This window comes from Mobula hypostoma, chromosome 9 (genome assembly GCF_963921235.1).
Source record: "Mobula hypostoma chromosome 9, sMobHyp1.1, whole genome shotgun sequence".
Lineage (NCBI taxonomy): Eukaryota > Metazoa > Chordata > Chondrichthyes > Myliobatiformes > Myliobatidae > Mobula > Mobula hypostoma.
In genome coordinates, this window is record NC_086105.1 from 95,196,498 (window position 1) to 95,210,677 (window position 14,180).

The window sequence follows — 14,180 nt, forward strand, 5'->3', positions numbered from 1 at the left end:
TCAAAAAGGTAGGGTATTGTCCAAAGATTCAATGTCCATTTAGGAATCGGATGGCAGAGGGGAAGAAGCTGTTCCTGAATCGCTGAGTGTGTGCCTTCAGGCTTCTGTCCCTCCTACCTGATGGTAACAGTGAGAAAAGGGCATGCCCTGGGTGCTAGAGGTCCTTAATAATGGACGCTGCCTTTCTGAGACACCACTCCCTGAAGATGAGAGAGTAATGATTTTCAAGAGACCTGAGGGGAAGCTATTCCACACGGGATGGTGGCTATTGGAACGACCTGCTTGAGGAAGGGGTAGAGGCAGGTACAAAAATAAAGAGATTCGGACTGGTAATAGAAAAAGCTTAGAGGTATCAGGACAAATTACATGATTGAGTTGGACTGAGGGGCTGTTTAACTCCAGGTTACCAATTAAAGCAGACTCCGTGGGGAGATTTGAGTGGTTTCAATATAGAACAAATGAATTGTAGCATTGATCACCTCTCTCTCCTTTTAATGGGGTCTGTTACCCTCTTTATCTAATGTTCCATAAATATCTTTTCAATACCAGGTCCCAGTAGTGTTTGTTTGCCGGAACCACTGACCAGAGGAAAACCATTACTATTGAAATAAAACACGAGGAATTCTGCAGATGCTGGAAATTCAAGCAACACACAAAGTTGCTGGTGAATGCAGCAGGCCAGGCAGCATCTCTAGCAAGAGGTACAGTTGACGTTTCGGGCCGAGACCCTTCGTCAGGACTAACTGAAGGAAGAGCTAGTAAGAGATTTGAAAGTGGGAGGGGGAGGGGGAGGGGGAGATCCAAATGATAGGACAAGACAGGAGGGGAGGGATGGAGCCAAAAGCTGAACAGGTGATTGGCAAAAGGGATATGAGAGGATCATGGGACAGGAGGTCCGGGGAGAAGGAAAGGGGGGAGGGGGGGAAAGCCCAGAGGATGGGCAAGGGGTATAGTGAGCGGGACAGAGGGAGAAAAAGGAGAAAGAAAGAATGTGTGTATATAAATAAATAATGGATGGGGTACCGGGGGGGGGGGGAGGTGGGGCATTAGCGGAAGTTAGAGAAGTCAATGTTCATGCCATCAGGTTGGAGGCTAGCCAGACAGAATATAAGGTGTTGTTCCTCCAACCTGAGTGTGGCTTCATCTTTACAGTAGAGGAGGCCATGGATAGACATATCAGAATGGGAATGGGATGCGGAATTAAAATGTGTGGCCACTGGGAGATCCTGCTTTCTCTGGCGGACAGAGCGTAGGTGTTCAGCAAAGCAGACTGGGAGATCATTTTGCTGAACACCTACGCTCTGTCCGCCAGAGAAAGCAGGATCTCCCAATGGCCACACATTTTAATTCCGCATCCCATTCCCATTCTGATATGTCTATCCACGGCCTCCTCTACTGTAAAGATGAAGCCACACTCAGGTTGGAGGAACAACACCTTATATTCCGTCTGGGTAGCTTCCAACCTGATGGCATGAACATCGACTTCTCTAATTTCCGCTAATTCCCCACCTCCCCCTTGTACCCCATCCATTATTTATTTATATATACACATTCTTCCTCTCTCTCTCCTTTTTCTCCCTCTGACTGTACCCCTTGCCCATCCTCTGGGTTCCCCCCCGCCTTCCTTCTTCCTGGGCCTCCTGTCCCATGATCCTCTCATATCCCTTTTGCCAATCACCTGTCCAGCTCTTGACTCCATCCCTCCTCCTCCTGTCTTCTCCTATCATTTCATATCTCCCCCTCCCCCTCCCACTTTCAAATCTCTTACTAGCTCTTCCTTCAGTTAGTCCTGACGAAGGGTCTCGGCCTGAAACGTTGACTGTACCTCTTGCTAGAGATGCTGCCTTGCCTGCTGCGTTCTCCAGCAACTTTGATGACTATTGAAATAAACTCTTTTAATTAACTTCCAAAATTAACCCAGATCTTTAAATGTCCCTCCTGGTCAAAGCCTCTGATTAATTGTGCTTCAGCTCTGTCTCTTGTTAAAAATTCAAACTTGTTCCACAAAAAATCATAGCAATCTACACTTGCTGAAGGAATTGAATCCTTTGTGATCTTGAGGCTATCCGATAGAAACTTGTTAACCAGCTGCCTGTGAATGATGTTCAACAAACTTAACCTCAGCTTCTAACTTGTAAAGAAGTTACATTCATCTAAGTGTGGCATTTATTCTTCTGGGTTTCTCTTATACTTATTGAAAGGACGTTCAAATGAAACGGGCAGCATAGGTTGACACTGGCGAAAAATGCAAATCATTGGGACGGTTTGAAAACTTTGCAAGTAAGAACCTGGATAACTAGAGTGAGAAGCAGCCAATCCGGAACCTTAAAGGTAACACCGTGGGAGTCCAGTGAAGAGAGGAGCATCATCATGTAATTGTCCACAGAGGGGGTTAGGTGTTGGGAGTTACCATCAGTACCTGGGACCACCACAAGATGGCAGCCTGTACCAACACTGTACCAACACTGTACCCAGTGCTGCTACAAAATGACACCATCTACCAATACCCAGGGCACAATGGGGAGCTGGCCATCAAAGCTAACATGAGTCATGGCCTTATGTTAGCCCTGTGTACAACAAGGTGTGGCAACCCATCATACCGATGGGGGCCACCATCATGGGGGAGCCTCAGCTACCGTTAATGGGTGTCACGGTGTGGTAGCCTTGCAGAGAAATGGAGAGCCAGAGCCTGGGAGCTGACGGGATGCCATCACAGTGCAACTCCAGGTACAGGTAGGGGACCTCATCATGGGCCAAGCCTTAATGCTGACCTGATCATCGTTAAGCAGCAAACCATTATACTGAGAAGAAGCATCATTTTGTGCTGTGCCCAGTCACCAAATGGGACTGCCATATCATGCTGGTCCCAGGTACGTATTGGGTCCAGTAATGTATAGAAGCCCTGGGATACAGTGCCATCATGTGATCACCTCAGGAACTGATGAGCACTATCATGTGGTAACCCTGCTTAATGGTAGGGAGCACTATCATATGTTGGAGCCAGTTACCGATTCGAAGATGCAGTAAATCTGGTTTGAGGCACCAGACAGGAGGTCTGGATGCCTGAGGTCCCACACCACCAGGTTCAGGAAGAGCTACTTCCCTTCAACCTTTTGGTTTTTAAACCAACCCGCACACCCTGATCACTAACTTAGGAGAACAACAGTATGAACACTTGGTACTATAATGGACTTGTTCTGATTATGTTCTTTCTTGTATAATTTGGTATGGATTTTGTTTTTCTTGTGAATGTTGTGTACCCGATCCCTGTGAAGCTACTGAAAGTCTGCTTTTCGTTGCTCCTGTGCATACATGTCCTTGTACACGTGACAATGAACTTGACTGTGGCTTCAGTTATTGATGTAAGGGCAGAATAGAGAAGGGTGCCATCATGTGGTAGAGTGGAGAATTGATAGGATGGAGAAACGGGGCAAGGTGAAATGATGTGATGAAGGTAGGTACTGGTAAGAGAATAGATAGCAACACGACCATATGGCAGCCTTGTGTACCAATATGGGAAGCCAACAAGTAGCAAACCCGGGCACAGTCCATCACAGGCTGAGGTTAAAGCTTTATATTGATAAGCCTCAATATGCACAATAAGCAGACAAGGTACAAGATTGTTTTTAGTTTAACCCTTGACATGATGAAAATACTAAAATGGAAGAATAGTCAAAGAATAACATGAGATCAGAGGAATGCACAAAGACAAGTGAGGTGTAAAAACAGAAACTGAGTGAAAGGGCTGAGGATGGACGAGTTGGTTTACAAGCAGAGGCAGTGTGTAGTGAGAATGTCACGAAGGACACGCTGATGATAGGGCAAAATGGCAGAGAGTGGAATGGACTGCAGTATAACAGGGACCAAATTGAAAAGGGTGAAGAATACTGGGCTGAAAGTGTTATATTTGAATGAACGCAGTATACAGTACATGATCTTGTAGTACAATTAGAGATTGGCAGATATCCGTTGTGGGTATCACTGAGTCATGGCTGAAAAATAGATTATAGCTGGGAGCTTAATGTCCAAGGATGCACATTGTAGTGAAAGGACAGGCAGGTAGGCAGAGGGGTTGGCATGGCAGGATAGGTACATCCCAGAGAAGAAGTATTCTAAAGACAGGATGATGCAACTGTCAAGGAAAGTTAAAACCAACATAAAAGCAAAAGGAAGGGCATATAAAAGAGCAAAAATTATTGGGAAGTTGGAAGATTGAGAAATTTCTAAACAAGCCATAAGGAGAGAAAAGATAAAATATGAAATAAGATGTGAGCTAGCCAATAATATCAAAGGGGATATCAAAAGATTTTTAAGATATATAAAAATAAAGAGTAAAAGAGAGGTGAGGTTAGATATCAGACAGTTGGAAAATGATACGGAGAGGTAGTAATCAGGGACAAGAAAATAGCAAATGAACTGAATGTTATTTCATCAGTCTTCATTGTGGAAGGCACTCACAATCTGTTGGAAGTTTGAGAGTGTCAGGGGGCAGAAGAGAGTGCAAATGCTATCGTTAGGGAGAAGGTACATTCTTCTATTCTTCAAGAAGGCAGGGAGGCAGAAGAAAGAAAATTATAGGCCAGTTAATCTGACCTCAGTGGTTGGTAATATGTTGGAGTCGATTGCTAAGGATGAGGTCTCAGGGTACTTGGAGGCAGATGATAAAACAGGCCAAAGTCAGCGTGGTTTCCTGAAGGAAAAATCATGTCTCACAAATATGTTGGAAGTCTTTGAGGAAATAACAAGCAGGATAGACAAAAGAGAATTGGTGGATTTTGTCTACTTGGATCATCAGAAAGCCTTTGAGAAGGTGTCGCATATGAGGCTGTTCAACAAGATAAGACCCCATGGTATTACAGGAAAGATACAAGCATGACTAATTAGCAGGAGGTAAAGAGTGGCAATAAATGGCACCTTTTCTGATTGGCTTCCAGTGACTAGTGATATACCACAGGCGCTGGTGTTGAGACTGCTGCTTTTTATGTTATATATCAATGTTTGGATGACAGAATTGATGGCTTTGTGGCGAAGTCTGCAGGCGTTACTAAGATAGGTGGAAGGCAGGTAGTGTTGAGGAAGCAGGGGAATTTGCAGAAGGACCTAGGCAGATGAGGAGAATGGGCAAAGAAGTGGCAGATGGAATATGGTGTCAGGACGTGTATGGACATGCACTTTGGTAAAAGGAACAAAAACACAGAACATTTTATAAATGGGATAAAATTCAAAGACCTGAGGTGCAAAGGGGCTTGGGAGTCCTCATGCAGGATTCCCCAAAGGTTAACTTGCAGATTGAGTCGGTGGTGAAGTACAATGTTAACATTCATTTCGAGAGGACTAGAATATAAAAGCAAAGATGTAATGTTGAGGCTTCATAAGGCACTAAGCGTATTATGAGCCGTTTTAGGCTGCTTATCTATGAAAGGATGTGTTGACATTGGAGAGGGTTCAAGGGAGGTTCAAAAAATGATTCTGGGTATGAATGGCTTATCATATGAGGAGTGTTTGGCTCTGGCAGAGGGGAAGAAGCTGTTCCTGAATCACTGAGTGTGTGCCTTCAGGCTTCTGTACCTCCTTCCTGATGGTAACAGTGAGAAAAGGGCATGCCCTGGGTGCTGGAGATCCTTAATAATGGACGCTGCCTTTCTAAGACACCGCTCCTTGAAGATGTCCTGGGTACTTTGTAGGCTAGTGCCCAAGATGGACCTGACTAGACTTACAACTTTCTGCAGCTTCTTTCGGTCCTGTGCAGTAGCCACCCCCCCCCCACCCCACCCCACCCCCATACCAGACAGTGATGCAGCCTGTCAGAATGCTCTCCACGGTACAACTATAGAAGTTTTTGAGTGTATTTGTTGACATACCAAATCTCTTCAAACTCCTAATGAAGTATAGCCGCTGTCTTGCCGCCTTTATAACTGCATTGATACGTTGGGACCAGGTTAGGTTCTCAGAGATCTTGACGCCCAGGAACCTGAAACTGTTCACTATATCCACTTCTGATCCCTCTGTGAGGATTGTTATGTGTTCCTTCATCTTGCCCTTCCTGAAGTTCACAGTCAGCTCTTTCATCTTACTGACATTGAGTGCCAGGTTGTTGCTGTGACACCATTCCACTCGTTGGCATATCTCACTCCTGTTTGCCCTCACGTCACCACCTGAGATTCTACCAACAATGTTTGTATTGTCAGCAAATTCATAGGTGGTACAGAACAAAGATAAGGAGGAATTCCTTTAGCCAGAGGGGAGTGAATCTGGGGAATTCTTTGCCACAGACGGCTGTGGAGGCCAAGTCATTGGCTGTATTGAAGGTAGTGGTTGAGAGATTATTGGTTAGTCTGGGTGTGAAAGGTTATGGGAAGAGGGCAGGAGAATAGGGTGGAGAGGCCTTGATGAAATGGTGGAGCTGACTCGATGGGCCAAATGGCCTAATTCTGCTCCTATCTCTTATGGTATGAGTTCAGTGTCTGAGCCCAGAACTAAATCTGGCTATGGGAGCAGAGCCAGAGGATTGGAAAACTGTTGACTTTGCTGAGGGGGAAAAGGGTGGAAGAGCTGTACAGAGACAGTAACTGGAGGCAGAGATCCTCATCGTGTTTAAATAGCACTTGGAGTGGCATTGAAGAGCCATGACCGACGGGGCTACAGACCCAGTGCTGGAGGGTGGGATTCCACAGAGTAACTTGGGCTGGGTGACCCCCTTTCTGAAGATGAGTAGACAGGTAGTGCAGAGCACCCCTGTAGCCATTCTCCTGAATAATAAGTTTACCATCCTGGATACTGTTGGCGGGGACGACCGACCAGGTGTGAGCCACGGTGGCAGGGCTTCCGGCACTGAGTCTGACCCTGTGGTGCAGAAGGGTGGGACGGAGAAGAGGAGAGCTGTTGTCAATGGAGACTCTATAGTCAGGGGAGCAGACAGGAAATTTTATGGACGTGAGAAGGACAGCCTCGTGGTTTGTTGCCGCCCGGGGGTCCGGGATGTCTCTGACCGGGTGCACGACATCCTGGTATGAGAGGGAAAGCAACCAGAAGTCGTGATACATGTAGGGACCAATGACACAGGCAGGAAGAGGGATGAGGTCCTGAAGTGTGAGTCTCGGGAACTAGGCAGAAGGCTGAAGAACAGGACCTCAAGGGTGGCATTCTCAGGATTGCTGCCAGTGCTACGTGACAGTGATGGTAAGAATTGGTGGAGATGGCAGTTGAATGCGTGGCTGAGGAGTTGGTGCAGGGAGCAGGGTTTTAGACTTTTGGATCATTGGGATCTCTTCTGGGGAAGGTAGGACCTGTACAGATTGGATGGGTTGCACCTGAACTCGAAGGAGAGCAATATCCTTGCAGGTAGATTTGCTAGTATGGTTCAGGAGGGTTTAAACTAATTTGCAAGAGGGATGGGACCCAGAGCGATAGAGCAGTGAAAGAAGTGCATGGAGTAAAGCCAGATCTAACATATAGAGAGGCTTTGGGGAAAGAGAAGCAGAATAAATGGTGTAAAGACAATAAGGTAGAAGGGCTGAAGTGTGTGTACCTCAATGCAAGAAGCATCAGGAACAAAGGTGATGAACTGAGAGCTTGGATACATACATGGAATTATGATGTAGTGGCCATTACAGAGACTTGGCTGGCACCAGGGAAGGAATGGATTCTCAATATTCCTGGATTTCAGTGCTTTAAAAGGGATAGAGAGGGCGGAAAAAGGGGAAGAGGGGTGGCATTACTGGTCAGGGATACTATTACAGCTACAGAAAGGGTGGGTAATGTAGCAGGATCCTCTTTTGAGTCAGTATGGGCGGCAGTCAGGAACAGGAAGGGAGCAGTTACTCTACTGGGAGTATTCTATAGGCCCCCTGGTAGCAGTAGAGATACAGAGGAGCAGATTGGGAGGCAGATTTTGGAAAGGTGCAAAAATAACAGGGTTGTTATCATGGGTGACTTTAACTTCCCTAATATTGATCGGCACCTGATTAGTTCCAAGGGTTTAGATGGGGCAGAGTTTGTTAAATGTGTCCAGGACGGATTCCTGTCACAGTATGTGGACAGGCCGACCAGGGGGAATGCCGTACTAGATCTAGTACTAGGTAATGTAATGAACTGGGTCAGGTCACAGATCTCTCAGTGGGTGAGCATTTGGGGGACAGTGACCACCGCTCCCTGGCCTTTAGCATTATCATGGAAAAGGATAGAATCAGAGAGGACAGGAAAATTTTTAATTGGGGAAGGGCAAATTATGAGGCTATAAGACTAGAACTTGCGGGTGTGAATTGGGATGATGTTTTTGCAGGGAAATGTACTATAGACATGTGGTCGATGTTTAGAGATCTCTTGCGGGATGTTAGGGATAAATTTGTCCCGGTGAGGAAGGTAAAGAATGGTAGGGTGAAGGAACCATGGGTGACAAGTGAGGTGGAAAATCTAGTCAGGTGGAAGAAGGCAGCATATATGAGGTTTAGGAAGCAAGGATCAGATGGGTCTATTGAGGAAAATAGGGAAGCAAGAAAGGAGCTTAAGAAGGGGCTGAGAAGAGCAAGAAGGGGGCATGAGAAGGCCTTGGCGAGTAGGGTAAAGGAAAACCCCAAGGCATTCTTCAATTATGTGAGGAAAAAAAGGATAACAGGAGTGAAGGTAGGACCGATTAGAGATAAAGGTGGGAAGATGTGCCTGGAGGCTGTGGAAGTGAGCGAGGTCCTCAATGAAAACTTCTCTTCGGTATTCACCAACGAGAGGGAACTTGATGATGGTGCGGACAATATGAGTGAGGTTGATGTTCTGGAGCATATTGATATTAAGGGAGAGGAGGTGTTGGAGTTGTTAAAATACATTAGGACGGATAAGCAACATACATCAAAGTTGCTGGTGAACGCAGCAGGCCAAGCAGCATCTGTAGGAAGAGGTGCAGTCGACGTTTCAGGCCGAGACCCTTCGTCAGGACTAACTGAAGGAAGAGTGAGGAAGGGATTTGAAAGTTGGAGGGGAAGGGGGAGATCCAAAATGATAGGAGAAGACAGGAGGGGGAGGGATGGAGCCAAGAGCTGGACAGGTGATAGGCAAAAGGGGATACGAGAGGATCATGGGACAGGAGGTCTGGGAAGAAAGACGGGGGGGGGGGACCCAGAGGATGGGCAAGAGGTATATTCAGAAGGACAAAGGGAGAAAAAGGAGAGTGAGAGAAAGAATGTGTGCATAAAAATAAGTAACAGATGGGGTACGAGGGGGAGGTGGGGCCTTAGCGGAAGTTAGAGAAGTCGATGTTCATGCCATCAGGTTGGAGGCTACCCAGATGGAATATAAGGTGTTGTTCCTCCAACCTGAGTGTGGCTTCATCTTTACAGTAGAGGAGGCCGTGGATAGACATGTCGGAATGGGATGTGGAATTAAAATGTGTGGCCACTGGGAGATCCTGCTTTCTCTGGCGGACAGAGCGTAGATGTTCAGCAAAGCGGTCTCCTAGTCTGCGTCGGGTCTCGCCAATATATAAAAGGCCACATCGGGAGCACCGGACACAGTATATCACCCCAGTTGACTCACAGGTGAAGTGTTGCCTCACCTGGAAGGACTGTTTGGGGCCCTGAATGGTGGTAAGGGAGGAAGTGTTAGGACGGATAAGTCCCCGGGGCCTGACGGAATATTCCCCAGGCTGCTCCACGAGGTGAGGGAATTGCTGAGCCTCTGGCTAGGATCTTTATGTCCTCGTTGTCCATGGGAATGGTACCAGAGGATTGGAGGGAGGCGAATGTTGTCCCCTTGTTCAAAAAAGGTAGTAGGGAGAGTCTGGGTAATTATAGACCAGTGAGCCTTGCGTCTGTGTGGGTAAGCTGTTGGAAAAGATTCTTAGAGATAGGATCTACGGGCATTTAGAGAATCATGGTCTGATCAGGGACAGTCAGCATGGCTTTGTGAAGGGCAGATCGTGCCTGACAAGCCTGATAGAGTTCTTTGAGGAGGTGACCAGGCATATAGATGAGGCTGATAGAGTTCTTTGAGGAGGTGACCAGGCATATAGATGAGGGTAGTGCGGTGGATGTGATCTATATGGATTTTAGTAAGGCATTTGAGAAGGTTCCACACGGTAGGCTTATTCAGAAAGTCAGAAAGCATGGGATCCAGAGAAGTTTGGCCAGGTGGATTCAGAATTGGCTTGCCTGCAGAAGGCAGAGGGTCATGATGGAGGGAGTACAGTCAGACTGGAGGATTGTGACTAGCGGTGTCCCACAAGGATCTGTTCTGGGACCTCTACTTTTCGTGATTTTTATTAATGACGTGGATGTGGGGGTAGAAGGGTGGGTTGGCAAACTTGCAGATGATACAAAGGTTGGTGGTGTTGTAGATAGTGTACAGGATTGTCAAAGATTGCAGAGAGACATTGATAGGATGCAGAAGTGGGCTGAGAAGTGGCAGATGGAGTTCAACCCAGAGAACTGTGAGGTGGTACACTTTGGAAGGACAAACTCCAACGCAGAGTACAAAGTAAATGGCAGGATACTTGGTAGTGTGGAGGAGCAGAGGGATCTGGGGGTACATGTCCACAGATCCCTGAAAGTTGCCTCACAGGTGGATAGGGTAGTTAAGAAAGTTTATGGAGTGTTAGCTCTCATAAGTCGAGAGATAGAGTTTAAGAGTCGCGATGTAATGATGCAGCTTTATAAAACCCTGGTTAGGCCACACTTGGAGTACTGTGTCCAGTTCTGGTCACCTCACTATAGGAAGGATGTGGAAGCATTGGAAAGGGTACAGAGGAGATCTACCAGGATGCTGCCTGGTTTAGAGAGTATGCATTATGATCAGAGATTAAGGGAGCTAGGGCTTTAGTCTTTGGAGAGAAGGAGGATGAGAGGAGACATGATAGAGGTGTACAAGATAATAAGAGGAATAGATAGAGTGGATAGCCAGCGCCTCTTCCCCAGGGCACCACAGCTCAATACAAGAGGACATGGCTTTAAGGTAAGGGGTGGGAAGTTCAAGGGAGATATTAGAGGAAGGTCTTTTACTCAGAGAGTGGTTGGTGCGTGGAATGCACTGCCTGAGTCAGTGGTGGAGGCAGATACACTCGTGAAGTTTAAGAGACTACTAGACAGGTATATGGAGGAATTTAAGGTGGGGGCTTATATGGGAGGCAGGGCTTGAGGGTCGGCACAACATTGTGGGCCGAAGGGCCTGTACTGTGCTGTACTATTCTATATTCTATGTATGTTTATAACTCGGTGTTGGAGTCCGTGTAACTTGAGCACACAGATCCCAAAGGGCAGACTTGGTGCTGGAGCATGAGGGAACAATTCCTCTCGCGGGGCAGTCTCCAAGTATTTCAGAATAAGGAATCAAATGTTTAAATCAGCGATGAACAGAGTTTTCTCTCTCTGGTCGGCATAATTCTTTAAAAATCTCATCCCCAGGGAGCTGAGAATTCATTGGATATATTCAGGGCTGGGGAAGATTTTGGTTCTCTCGGGTCAGCAAGGAGATATTGGGAACAGGTGGCAGAGTGAAACTGAGGTGAAATTCGGATATGAGGCTATTACCTGGCGGACTAGGCTCCGGGGCCGGCGGTCTTTCCCAACTCTTCTTTCTGCTATAGTTGTATTCTTTGGAGCGGTGTAGCTGTCCAAGTGCCGCAGCAGGTCAAAGAACTTGTCTCCACACAGCACCTCACCGTCCGTGGTTTCTGTGTGTTAGTTCCTGTGCCTGTGTAAATCCGAGTTACTTACTGCGCATATTCTTCCGGTCATTAATCCGCTTCCACTTGAACATTTGTTTCGCTGCAGATACATTTTCATTCGCTGTATTCACACAGCGGAAACTGCTGTCTGATCTCTCCCCCTAGCCCTGCTGTTAAACCCCAGACTGCAGCTCCCTACGCGATATACAGTATTGGAATCTCCTTCAGAAGCGCCGGACCGCCGACACGAACCATTCTCAGCAGCTCCCTGGCTGTGAAAGCGGCGGGACCTGCCTCGGTGTTCTTAGCTTGGAAGCAGGGAGTGCAGCTTTGTCGCCGCTGAATTCCAGCTGGTTCTCCGCATTCAGACTGAACCCACAGCTCAGACACAACGCAAGTTACAAGCTGAAGCTGAGGTGCTGACGACCCCGGCCAGGGTCAACCCTCGCAAAGCTGCGGGGCCGGGCGCGATGACAGACGAGGTCGGGTGCTGAAAGACCGTGCGGCCCAGCATCTCCCTGGGACAGCCCATTGTCCCCTTGGTTTTCAAGGCAGCAACCATCATCTCAGTGCCAAAGAAGCCGACAGTAACCTGTAAACTAGTTTAGCTGTGTCGACAGTAAACTATCGTTCTGTGGCATTAACATCAACCATTAAGAAATGCTTTGAGCGGCTGGTCATGGAGCGTATTAAAGCCTTTGTCCCGGCTACATTGGGCCCTTTCCACTTCGCTTATCGCTCGAGTCGATCCGCAGTCCTCCACCTTGTCTGTCCTGTTCACCTGGAAAATGGGGTCTCATATATCAGGTTGCTGTTTGTGGACTTGGGTTCGGTGTTTAACACCATCATACCCCAGAAACTGGTGGGGAAACAGAGCTCGTTGGGTCCCAACGCCTCCCTCTGTAACGGGATCCGGGGCTTTTTAACAGAAAGGCCGTGTGGACATCAATGTTTCAATTTTCATTCGGCGGAGCACTGGCGTACCCCGGGGCTGCGTGCTCCGATGGAGCGCTTCACCCTGCTGACACATGACGGTATCGCAGGAGTCAGCTCAAACCGTGTCATAAGTTTGCAGATGAAACCACGGTGGTTGGCCTCGTTAACAACGGTGAGGACTCGGAGTACAGAGAGGAGTGGAGCGGCCGGCGGACTGGTGTGAGAACAACAACCTGAGTCTGAACGTGGAGAAGACTGTGGACTGTGAAGGTCCAGACGAACCATCCCTCCGCGCACTTACAGGGCTTCTCCGTAGAGAGAGTTAAGTGCACTAAGTTGCTGGAAATTCACATCAAAGATGACCTCAGCTGGTCCGTCTGAATAAGAAGGACACAGCGGCGCCTCCACTTCCTGAGGAGATTGAGACAAGGGAGACTCCACACTCCCCATCTGAACTGCGTTTTCTGGGAACACCATTGAGAGCATCCGGAGAAGCGACATCTCCATCTGCTATCAGCGCCGCCGAGCATCGGACCGGAAACCTCCGCAAAGGACTGAGAGGATCGTGGGGCCAGGGGCTTTCCCTACCATCCGTCGCGGACATTTATCAGCAAAGTGTACACAGTTTACCCACACTCTCTCAGTATAAAGGAGAGTCCAGGAATATGCAAGAGGAGGATTTACAGGTAAGATGGCGCTAGAGGGTTGCAACTGATTGCAAGCTGCTGTCTGCAGATTCACTCATTATGTCTATTACAACCATTTTACTTTTATAAATCTCAATTCCCTGTCTCTCAGAATTACTAATCTCCTTTTAAACCTTCTCACGGGACTGGCACCACATTACTCCTCTCTGCAGCTGTTAGCCGTAATACGTCATTCTGCATTCTGTTGTAGTTTTACCTTGTTGTATCTTAATGCACTGGGTTGTGATCTGACCTGGGTGAACTGTCTGCAAGACAAGCTTTTCACGCTGTATATGTAACAATAACAATAAACCAATTCCAATTCCAGAGCAGCCCAGGGCTCTCCCTCTGCCAGAGGCTTTTGGGAAGAGGTTTTTCACATTCACTCAGGAGTCAGGCTTGATCCTATTTACTGCTGTCATCTCTAAGAACAATTGAAGTTCCCTGATGCCAATCTTTTCCTCGACTCCTCTCACTACTGCTGAATGGCGAATACTTCAGCTGGGACAAGGTCAGCCTTGCGAATGTTACGATCTACAGTATAGCAAGGAGATTAAACCACTGCCAACTGAGGTGCCAGACTGGAACCAGGTCTGGCCTCCCCTTCTCCTCAGTTCAATAGTGAGACGTTATTTACTTTAGTCACATGCGTGTGGAAGTATGGTACCTGCTAATGGAGCACCTGGGCCCAGGTAGAAAGTAAGATGCATCAGGAGAGGAGAAGAATGTGGAGTGGTGTAGAAGATGAAAGCGAAGACCTGAGGGAGAATGGAGAGAGGAGAGTCAGCTGGTCTCACTCTAACCCTGTAACTAGGATGTGAGAAAGGCGTGAGCATGGTGAAGGTAGGGCCGACCCTGAAAGTGGTTGAAGATGGGGTTGCTTCCACTTGTTGGAAAGAGGCTATAAA